The sequence below is a fragment of the Kogia breviceps genome, chromosome 15, assembly GCF_026419965.1.
Source record: "Kogia breviceps isolate mKogBre1 chromosome 15, mKogBre1 haplotype 1, whole genome shotgun sequence".
Lineage (NCBI taxonomy): Eukaryota > Metazoa > Chordata > Mammalia > Artiodactyla > Physeteridae > Kogia > Kogia breviceps.
In genome coordinates, this window is record NC_081324.1 from 49,005,969 (window position 1) to 49,018,280 (window position 12,312).

Genomic DNA, 12,312 nt, shown 5'->3' on the forward strand with positions numbered 1-12,312 from the left:
TAGCATTTACCTTATTCTGATTCATAGGGTAACTTTTATTTATCCCTCTCACTGGCTAAACTGAAATCACCTTGGTGGTACTATTCATCATGGCTTTCCACAAAAGGTAGGTCAGTGCTAGGTACGCACTAAAGGTTATTTTCGGTTGACTGCTGATTCCCTGAAAAAGAAAATAGCAAAATGACCTGTGATAAGGCAAAGCTGAGTCTCTTAGTAGCATGTCTGAACAAAAAGAACAAAACTGAGATATTTACAAGGTTTCTGGGGTAAAGGGGAAGTACTTAGGGAGGTGATGTTGGTTGGGGAGTGTGACCCGAGTAGGGTTGGGCAGGCTTGGTGACATAATAATTTAGGACTGGTGGACACATCATGGCAAAAGTTTCTAAGAAAATCTTGTGTAAATATTTCTTTGATGAACCCTGAGAATGGGATACTTACTCTAAGAAGGGCTAGTTGATAGGCCATTAGTCTATTGTTTAGAAAAAAGAATTTGGGGGACATTTCTGAAACAACAAAATTCCAGACAGTGGAATAGTAAAGGCAGATGAATGTGGATGGAGAGCTGTATGGCTACAGATGGTGTAAGTTCTCAGTATATGTTTAGAAGGTTTACTCTCAAAATTAAAATTTTCTTTTTTGCCCCTAACTTTAAAAATTCCAGATTCACACAGTTCCTTAAAAGAAAGAAAAATAAACAAAAATCATAGTGGTAGTCAAAAGGAGACTCTCCCTTTCCCTAAACTTAAGTTTTCCACAAGAAGAAGAAGAGAGGGGAAAATATAAAGGTGAGAGAGGGAGCAATAATGAGGTAAGAGGAACAAAATAAGTCAGATTTTTGGCCTGCACATGTCCTTTATTATGTCAATTTAAATAATATTAAGACTATTTTTGGTAAAGCAGTAGTACTTATTTGATCACCAGCCTAAAATTTAGTACCAGAAAAGAGTAGAATACCTATACAAAATGTCAATGAAGGAATTCAGAGAGAAGTAAAACAAGCAAATAAGCAAACAAACCAAGCTCTACATATGTGCTACTCCTGAGTCTACATGCTTGGAAGAGACTAAGTGCTAGCTTATAGTAAGTGCTCAGTTAATGACTAATAAATGATCATTTTTTGAAACAGGGATTTAAGTTAACATGAATCACCTGATGCTTAGAAGTGTCACATAAGGCTTCTGAATAATTTGTAGTTAAGTCTACAGGGAGTGAATACAATTATATAGGGGTGTGGGGTGATGGGGTAGAGAAGAAAGCCAAGAAAATTATTCCCTTCCTCCCCAGGTCTGACAAGTTAATGTCAGAACCAGAATTTCCATAGCCATAGGATGGGTTGGACCAGGAGTGGCCTGCCTGGTGGGGTCGGGTTAAAACTGGGGTTTTAGATGTGTTCTAAGGGTCTGGATAACAAGGGTACACAGCTGCAAGGTCAGTGAGAACATGAGTGGACCATTCAATATCGTGGACCTAGATGTGGAAAGGTACACACAATTTATACTCCTAGGTTCAATGGAGGAACCAGGTACTTCATCCTAAGAGCAGAATTGAAAGGATCCAGGAGGTAGTACAGGAAGAGGGAAACCAGTAAAACACGCTGACCAGACCAAGGATGTAAAGAAGGGGCAAAGGTCATCAGATGGTAGTGAACACGATCTCAAAGCTAAGAACAGCATCTGGGCGGTAGGCTGGGGGAGACCATCATCAGTGTCGTCCAAGTCTGAGCCTGCAAGGTCAGAGGCAGAGACGCTTTACCTATTCCTCTCTGAGGGGCCAGAGAGAAAGATCCTCAGAGAAGTTCTTCTGTGTCCGACGAGCACTTCAGGAGGGCAACGGCCTGGTGCCTTTTAGATTTGTTTGGCTCTCGGCTCTGCCCCTCCCTGTCACAGGTTGGGTTCTCCAAGAATCAGATGCTGAGATAGATTCAGGAACACAAATGGCTTATTGGGGAATAATATCCATGAAAGGAAAAGGGAAGGAAGCAGGACTGGGCAGGGCTGCTCCATGAGCTAAGCTCCATGAACTAAGTCTCTGCCAGCCCAAAGGGGAGCTGCAGAGCAAAGATTGCCCATTAGAGGAGGTCTGCATTGAGCAGAAATGGCCCGGTTCTTGTGCCAGCACTTTGTTCAGTCATTAGCTGGAGGCATCTTCAAGAAGGATGTGACCACAGCTTGAAAGCTGAGGCGTATCCTGAAGGTGTTAATATCTGGAAACTGTCCCCTGGCAGTAACATCTGGAAACTGTCCCCTAACAGCTCCTTAAAGCTGGACAGCGAGTCTTTCTCGAAGGGGCATCTGAGCAGCACATCTCCATATCTTCCATAGTCTACCCCTTGTTCTGTGCTGATTCACTTCTCTATATGCTTTCTGGGAGCAGAACCTCCAGGGCTCTGATGGGGGCTCTACTCCCAATGGGAAGTTAAAGAAGGGATGTTTGTGGGATGCCCCACTGCTGCAGTCTGTCTCGGGCCTCAACGGTACTCATGGTATCCTCCCCACCTCCCCAGTTCGGTCCACTGTTCTAAGATTCTCCTCACCCTTAGTACAGCCTCTGCTGATTTCACATAGCTTACCTGGTGTTATGACCAAACTGTCATTCCTGAAGAGTCTGAGGTTCTGGAAACCATCACCTTTTCGGGCTGGGGTAGCTGCACTTGCCCATTTATTTTTGCAATTGGACAAGGAAATACTGAGAGGCACCCAAGTGGGTCACACACACATTTGTCTACCCCCATTGTGTAACAGTAGCCCTTCCTCTTTCTCCTGAGTAAGGTCAATTGTCCCTGAGTGAATGGTGACTTCTCCTCTTGCCTGCTGGTTCCTGGGCACAAGGAAGCCAAAGTGCCCAGGCAGCAGCCGTGGCACCTTTGTTGTGTCCCCTGGACAGAATAGACACTTTTTGAGAGGAAGACTCTAACCCTACAGAGCCCAGAGCTGCAGAGACCAAAGCGCAAGTTCTCCGTGTGGGTCACTGAGAGTGATAGTGAATGGAGCCACTCCTGCTTTGAGTCCTTGGTTCCCAGACCCATGCATTCTTCCTAGTGCAACACTTTGCCATATAAAGTCTCTGATTCAGTGCAGATACCATGCTCTGAAAGATGGCATCTCCTACTCATAATTTACTACCTCCATGCTGACGTTTTGCCTGCACTTGCAGCAGGTAATTCCAACACTCTGTCTGGCCAGCAGCTTCTGGGTAATATAGTATGTGATGCTTCCAGTGGCCCCAGGGTCATAGGCTCACCTTTGTACCTCTATTGCTGGAAAGTATGTACCCTGGTGAGCTTCTATGTCATGTGAGATTTTATCCCTGGGGTCAGGCATGCCATGAGACCCTGGATTGTTGGTGCTGGCTGAGGCCCTAGGCACAGAAAAAGCAAATCTATACTAATAATAGGCACCTCTTCCTATGAAAGTGAGCTGCTGGTCTTCTCATGATGGAAGGGGACTCATGTATTCAACTTGGCACCAAGGGTTCAATCGGTCTGGCAGGGAATGGTATCAGCTGGGAACTCAGCATTTGTCTCTAGGTCTGGTAGGTTGGAAATTCGGAGGTGGTGGTAGCTGGATTGGCCTTGGTAAGTGGGAGTTCATCATGTTGAGCTCATGCTTACCTTCTGTCTCTGCTGCCATGGCTACTTTGTGTGCTCCTTCTGTCTGGACTACGGCGGCCACTAACAAAAGCTCACCGGCATTGCCTGTCCAAGGCCATTTTGTCTATTTTGTCTGTGTAGTTGTTTAGTGCCTCTTCTCTAGGGGATGGTTTCTGCTGAGCATTAGTATGTGATATGGAGATCTTCTCATTTCATGTCCACTTCTGTAGGTCTGTATATATGGCTATGGGTCCCTTTGGAGGAGGACTGGGCAGATCATTGCAGTGTAAACTTGCAGTTTTTGCAGTGTTCTTCCCCTGGAGATCTAGCCACATCTTCAGCTGTGGTTTCCAGGGCTGAATACTGGCTCTAGTCTGAAAACAATTTGATATCATGACTTTTTTATTGGGGCAACAACTCTCAGACTCCTGTTCATCCATTCTTGCTTCATTTGTGTGTGTGTGTGTGTGTGTGTGTGTGTGTGTGTGTGTGTGTGTGTATACATATACATCCCTTGTCAATCACCTATCTATTTTGCCTCCAGTGAAGCTTTTTCTACTAACCATCTCCATAACTCTCTCTGGGTCAGTGCCCTTGGCTACCACCCTGACCTATGTACCACCTCTCATCAAGGATGGGTTCTCATTACCAGCCAGTAGATGATTTTCCAGCCTCAAAACCCCTTCTTAACATCTTCTTTCATAGACTAATTCTAGTACCAGCTGTCCCAGGTTGCATTCTTCACAAGGCAGATGCTGAGGCAGAGAGAGAATTGCAGAAGGTTATTAGGGAATAACATCTGTGATAGGAAAATGGGAGGAAGCAGTATTGGACAGAGGGCTGCATCAGTCCAAGGTACAGACTGGATGGTCTTTGCAAGCTCAACAGGGAGCTCCAGAGCAGAGATCACTTGTTACAGGAGTCCCATGTTGGGCAGAAACAGCCAGGCCCTGTACCAGTGCTCAGGCATTGGCTCGTGTCCTGGCAAATGTTTAACAAGGGCTCTCCAGTAATGGGAAAGCCTGGTTTGTAGTGTTTGCCCATTTCTGTGGTGTAAATACTTGCACCATGGCTGATTTCAAGCTGCCTACATGACATCACTGAACGCAGAGATTGGAAGAGATGTGCACATCATTTCTCCTGCCAGTATGAGCTGGTATGAGCCAGCACACCACTGGCTACAGGCCACCCTGAGAAGACTGTGATCCACACTTCAAACTTCAGGCTTGCTCTGAAGGATCCTACATATAGCTGGAGACTCTTAGCCAACCACACTCCTTGAAGCCAGGAAATGAGTCCTTCCTTGAAGGGATATCTGAGCAACTCTTCTCTTTGCTACACCAGAGATGGCGTGGGCTGTAACGTACATGAACTGAACAATGGGGGAAATAGAATTACCTCTCAAAATGGAAGAAATGGGTTTCCTTTTTGTATAAGCATGGTGAAGGGAGAAATGGAGGAGGAAAATAACATGTAGCTTGGAATGAATGAGTCTTGTTTTTCTCTTTCAGTGTTATGAATTAATTTGTCATAATAAAGAGGAATGGAGAATTCTTATTTCAATCGATGATACTCTCCTTTCCATCCTTCTATGTGAGGTAGTGGCTTCTGATTTTTACGCCCTCGGCAAAAGATTGTTTTTATTCATTCTTTGAATTTGAGAGCTAGGAGAAGGGAAGAGGGCCATCAGGGCAGAAAATAGCATTTCTTACTAGAAACTTCATATCATGCTTTGCTTACTTCCTATACCAAAACTGTAGATGTACATATTATAAACTCCATTGTATAGTTAAGGAAAGTGAGGCTCAAGAAAGTTAAGTTTTTCATCCTATAAAATTTAGTTCTGTTTCGTTCTTCAGGAGATTAAATCTGAAATCTCCTATCCCTCTATGATCACATAACACCCTACTTATTTCTAGGTTAGCATTTGACATATTTTATTAAAATTATTTGTGCGCTTTTCCATCCCAAATAGAGGGGAGCTCCTGTGGCAGTGACTGTCTCCCCATTGCCTAATGTATCTGGCACATAGCAATAGCTCAAAAATTGCTTTTCCTTAAACAGTAAGTCACAAGCTAAAAGGGGACTAAACTAAAATTGAACCCAGAATTGTATGCTGCAAAGCCACTGCCCCTTTCTGCTAGAATGTTTTCTTTGCGGAGTATATGTATGCACGCGTATGTACATCTGATTGTGTACACACATACACATACACATAGATGTACTATAGATATATATGGAAACAGAAATGACAGGTTCCAGATTTTGTGACAAAAGAGGGGCAAGTGACTTCAGCATTTGGTGATTTTGGCTTACTTTCGCATTCCCAAACAAGAGCTTTGCCAGTCAATGCCATGGACATTTGAGTCTATATGTGAAGAACAGCAGCCTTCCCTGGCTCAGCTTTCAGTGAAATGAGCTGAGCGCTGAGGAGGGACCAGCACATGCGTGGACAAGCCTGACTACTCATTTCTGAAGTCTGCCTCCTGTTTGTCACTCTTGCACCTTTGAGCTGCCCATAAACTCCCAGGCAGGCTAAGCTCAGGTAGCTTAATTACAGAGGCTGTTACTTACTAGGGTCCCAGCTGAATCCATCAAACGAACTTCACTTTAACTTGAGCCAGATTTGATTATGAAGCCTCTTTGTTGAGTGTTTCCCCCTTTGGCTGTGTGTGTTTTGATTTAGGCATATATACTTACCTATTTGAAAAGTAGCTATGTTCTGACACGTTTTATATTTTTTAAAGTAATACTGCGTGTAACATAATTTTGGGAAAAAATACACACTCAACACAAACAAACAAACGACGAGGAAAAGGTCTTTGAATTTAGAATAATGGATACCTGCAAGGCAGCAACTTGCTTGAGAGATTTTGCTCAAGTAACTATCAGAAGAACCCCCGGGGATTCATGGCTGTTTTTGCAGAAGCTGTTTACAGTGGAATAAACAGACAAGTGCTCTATATATCATTTTAAGTAAGACAAATAAAGCTCTGTTTCCACCTTACAACGATGACATTGTCAGTTATATAAGAATAATTCTGTGTGACTTTTTATGAATTCTTCCCCTGTGCAGAAATACAATGGCCTAATTTTCCACTCCCTGTATTATAAATAAATGGCCTTCTTCAGCAATCTCAGGTCCACCCAAACTGTCCATCCTGAGGGAAGAGCATCTTTCCTACTCTGATGTGCTCATCTGTGGAAAGTAAAAGCCATTGTCCACCTCAGGGCAGCTGGGGTTCTGCCATCTTGCCACCTGCTAGCCTCTCTCCTCAACATCACAGCATACTGTCCCAGTCCCCAGGCAACCAATCATCTGTCACTGTCAATTAGTTTGTATTTTCTAGAATTTTACATAAGCGGAATGATATAATAGGTACTCTTTAGTGGTCTATCTTCCTTCACTTAGCAATTATTTTGAGATCTAAACATGTTATAATGCATTCATTCCTTTTTTTTCTGAGTAATATTCCACTGTATTTATATATCACAGTGTGTTCATCCATTCACATGTCGATGGGTATTTGAACTGTTTCCAGGTTTTAGCTGTTACAGATAAAGCTACTAGGAACATTTGTGTACATGTCTTTGCATGGACATATGCTTTTATTTCTCTTGGGTAAATGCCTAATACTGGAATGGCTGGATCAGATGGTTTATGTACATTTAACTTTTTAAGAAACTGCCAAAAATAATTTCTAAAATGTTTGTACTGTCTTACACTCCCACCAGTAGTGTGTAAAAGTTCTAGTTCCTCTGCATCCTCACCAAAAATTGGAATGGTCAGCCTTTTTAATCTTAGTCATTTTGATAGGTATGTAATGATATTTCATTGTGGCTTTAATTTGCAGTTTGCTGATTACTAATGATATAGAGCATCTTTTCGTGTGTTTATTTGACATCCATATACATCTTTTGGTAAAATATCTGTTCTAAGCTTTTCCCCATATTTTTATTGGACTATTCTTTTCCTTATTATTGAGTTTCAAAAGTTATTTATATATTCTGGATACTAGTTCTTTATCAGATGTGCAATTTGCAAACATTTTCTTCCAGTCTGTGGTTTATCTTTTTATCCTCTTAACAATATCTTTCAAAGAACATGAATTTTTAATTTTGATGAAGCACAGTCTATCATTTTTTTTTAACTTTTATTAATCACACTTTATGTGTTATGTCTAAAAAAACTTGACCTAACCCAAGGTCACAAAGATTTTCTCCTAAGTTTTCTTCTAGAAGTTTTATAGTTTTAAGTTTTGCTGTTAGGTCAGTGATCCATTTTGAATTAGTTTTTTGGTTTGGGTGGGGGTTTGGGTACTGATTTATTTATTTATTATTTATTTATTTATTTATTTTGGCTGCACTAGGTCTTAGTTGCGGCACATGGGATCTTTGTTGTGGCATGCGGACTCTTAGTTGCAGCATGCATGAGGGGTCTAGTTCCCCAACCAGGGATCGAACCCGGGTCCCCTGCATTGGGAGCGTGGAGTCTTAGCCACTGGACCACCAGGGAAGTCCCCTTGAATTAGCTTTGCATGTAATGCAAGATGTGGATCTTTTTTCTTTTGCATATGAATATCCAGTTGTTCCACACCAGTTGTTGAAAAGACTATCCTTTATCCATTGAATTTTTTTGGTGTGTATTTTTGTTGGAAATCAGTCGTCCATGTAGGTATGGGTCTATTTCTGAACTCTTTATTCCATCCCTCTGATCTGTCTATCTTTATACCAAAATCAAACTGTCTTGATTACTGAAGCTCTACAGTAGGTCTTGAAAGTAGGCTGTGTTAATCCTCCAACTTGATTCATCTAAAAAATTGTTGCAGCTATTCTAGGGCCTTTGCACTTTCATATGAATTTAAAAATCAGTTTGCAATTTCTGCCGTAAATGAGGTTAGGATTTTGATTGGGATTGCACTGAACATTTAGATTAATTTGGGGTAAATTGACATCTTAACAATACTGAGCCTTCCAATCCAGGCACAATTATCTCTCCATTTATTTAGGCCCTCTTTTTGAAGTTTCTCAGCACTCTTGTAGTTTTTCAGTGTACAGGTCTTTTAACGGACCAATCCTTAAGTATTTTGTAATTTTTGATACTATTGTAAATTGAAAATGTCAGTTTCCCATAGTCTGTTTCTAGTATATAGAAATACAACTGGTTTTTGTATATTCATAGCTTATCCTTTGACCTTATTAAGTTCACTTACTGGTTCTAGTAGCTTTTTATTTATTTATTTATTTATTATTTTTGGTAAATCCTATTGGGTTTTCTATATAGCCAATCATGTCTTCTGAGAATAAAGACAGTTTGATTGTTCCTTTCTAATCTGTATGCCTTTTATTTCTTTTCATTCACTGTTTGAACTATCTAGAGCCTCCAGTAGAATGTTGAATAGAAGAGGTCAGAGCAGACATCAAGATCATGTTTGTGATTTTAGGAAGAAAGCATTTAGTCTTCAACTATTAAGCATGATGTAGATATAGGCTGAGAAATTCACTTCTATTCCTGCTTTGCTGAGTGCTTTTTTAAAAAATCAGTAATACATAAACTATATTTTTCCTTTTTTCTTTTTTAATAACTTTACTTGATTGATTTTCAAGTGTTAAACAAACCCTGCATTCCTTGGATAAACCCATTTGGTAATATGTACTATCATTTTTGCCATGATATGATATTAATATGATATCATATTGTTGGATTGAATTTGTTAAAATTTTGTTCAGAATTTTTTGCAAATATTATATTCACGAGGGATAGCCGTGTGTAGTTTCTTTTCTTATAATGCTTTTGTCTGGTTTTGTTATCAGAATAAAGCTAGTCTCATCAAATGAATTGGGAAATACTCTTCTTTTAATTTTCTGGAAGAAAAAATTGGCATTATCTCTACCTTAATTATTTGGTAGAAATCACCAGTAAAGTCACCTGGGTCTAGAATTTTCTTTGTGGAAACTTTTGAAATACAAGTACAATTTCTTTAATAGATATAGGGCCATTCAGATTATTTATTTCTTCTTGAGTGACATTTGGTAGTTTGTGTCTTTCAAGGAATTGGGCCACTTATTTTAAGCTGTCAAATTTATTAGCATGAAGTTGTAGATAACATTTCCTTAATATATGTACAATCTATAGTGGTGTCACCTCTCTCAATCTTCATAACAGTAATTTGTGTCTTCTCTCTATTTTAATACTAAATCTGGCTGGAGGTGTATCAATTTTATTGATCTTCCTAAAAACAAGCTTTTGATTTCATTGATTTTCCCTATTTTTTTTTTCTATTTTCTAATTCATTTCTTTCCACTCAGCTCTGTATTATTTTCTTCCTTTTCCTTACTTTGGGTCTTTCTTGGTCACCTTTTCTATATCTTAAGGTAGAAGCTGTGTTCAAATATTTTTGTATCACTTTATCTTTTTCAAAAACATTATTACAGTTATATTAGGCTGACAGAAATTGTCCAAAAAGTCACTGATATTTGCCTCACTTTTAAAAATTCTCTTTTCTCTGCATTTTATTTTTTAATGTTCCTAAAGTTAACTAATCTTTTCTTCCTTATTGTATAATCAGATGTTAATCCTAGCCAATGTATTTTTGTTCTTACACATTGTAGTTTTCAACTCCAGAAGTTTGATTTTGTTATTTTTTATATTCTCACTGTCTCTACTTAATTTTTTGAATATATGGAACACAGTTATCACAACTGCTTTAATTGTTCTTGTCTGCTAATTCCAACATCTCTGTCAGTTCTGAGTCAATCTGAATTGGTTGATTTATCCACTCATATGGTTTATATTTTCCAATTTCTTTGCATGTCTGGTAATTTTCTATTTGATGCCAGACATTGTGTATCTTACCTTTTTTAAAAAAAAGAGATATTTCTTAATTCTTATAAATATTTTTGATCTTTGTTCTGGGATGCAATTAGGTGCTTAGAAACATGATAATTCTCTCAGACCTTGGTTTTAAGATTCGGTAGCTAGGGCAAGAGTGTGCATAGCCTAGGGCTAATTATTCCTTACTAGTGAGGCAAGACCTTTCTGAGTACGCTACCCAATGCCTTATGAATCTTGAGATTTTCCAGCTTGGCTAGTAGAATCAGGCACTATTTCCAGTCCTATTTGAGCTCTGGGCACTGTTACCTCTAATCCCTCCAAGTTCTTTCCTTTGCTAACAGTAGTTTCTTTTGTATTGATCAATACCCAGCTTAATACTCAAGGGAGACCCTCTGAAGATCTTTAGACCCCTTTCTCTGTTCAGCTCACTTTGTTTACCATCTCTTAAGGGTACTGATTTTTGTTGTCTGATGTACAGTGTCTTGCAAACTGACGTTTTATACATTTTGCCCTTGTTTTGGTTGTTTCTGGGTAGGGTAACTCTGGTCCCTGTTACTCATCTTGGTCAGGAATATGTCTTATGTTTCTTTTTCCTTTTGCTATTTTTTTCCTTTCCAAATGGGCTATCTGAATAGAAAAACCTTAGCACTGTAATAATCCCATGGTCCTGCCCAATATTCTGTCTATGGGCTCAGCAGGGTCATTTCATTTTATACATAATTTACAATTTTGTTGCAGTGTTTTTAGAAGCAGCACAGCCTTAACTCAATGCAAATGGTTCATTCCTAAACATGGCACATGTATATACTGGCATTTACATATAGAATATGTATATTTTACAAGTAGTAAATACAGTAGTATTTGCAGTAGGAAATCTAGGATAGATTTAAAATAATCTTTCCTGATAATTCTTTGCACTTCAGAAACCATTGTATTAAAACACTGTTTCTAAAATTAAAATTGGCACATTTATAGCAAGCTCCTTCTGGAGAAAATTTACTTTACTCATACTTTATCATATGAGTGGGTGCAGATTTCTTACTAGGACAATTTTTAATGTGGAAAGTTAGAAATATCTCCCATCAGAAATAACTTAGGTGTTCCAAATCTTGAGATTTCAGATTTCAAGAAAGTAGATGCTGAAGTAATTTACAGTTACACAGCAATACCCTGAGCATAGTGAAAGCCTCCTGTATATTTGAGTTTTAATGTGTCTTTTCCTGAACAATTACATCTTAAGAAATTAGAATTCCTAATTTTTACAGCTAACCATTAAGAAGGAGATTAGTCTACTAATGAATTCTACCTGCATGGAAAAGGAATATGTGTCTCTGTCCTTTCAAAAGAACAGTTCAAATATGACATTTGGGAAATCTACCTCAAATTTGGTTTGAAACCTGTACATAATGTTATACTTATTATTTCTGTGTTATATTTTCTAATAGGTTTTTAGTTCTGAGATCTAAATTTTGACGTTTCTCAGCAGCCTGTGAAACTTTCTGCTGTACTTTTCCTTGCCTATTGTACAGACAACAGTAAGGGCATTATAAATTAATTACCTTATAAGACATACTTAATCTATCCTATATCCAAGAAATATGAAAAATACAAAAAAACTATAGAAAAATGGAGATAACTACCATAACTTTGTAGGTCTGAATTCAAACACTGCTAAGAACATATTTTAAAGTCAGTATTAAAAATATATGTAGCATGTTCTTTTTTTTTTAACATCTTTATTGGAGTATAATTGCTTTACAGTGTTGTGTTATAGTTTCTGCTGTATAACAAAATGAATCAGCTATATGGATACATATATACCCATATCCGCTCCCTTTTGTGTCTCCCTCCCACCCTCCTTATCCCACCCCTCTAGGTGGTCACAAAG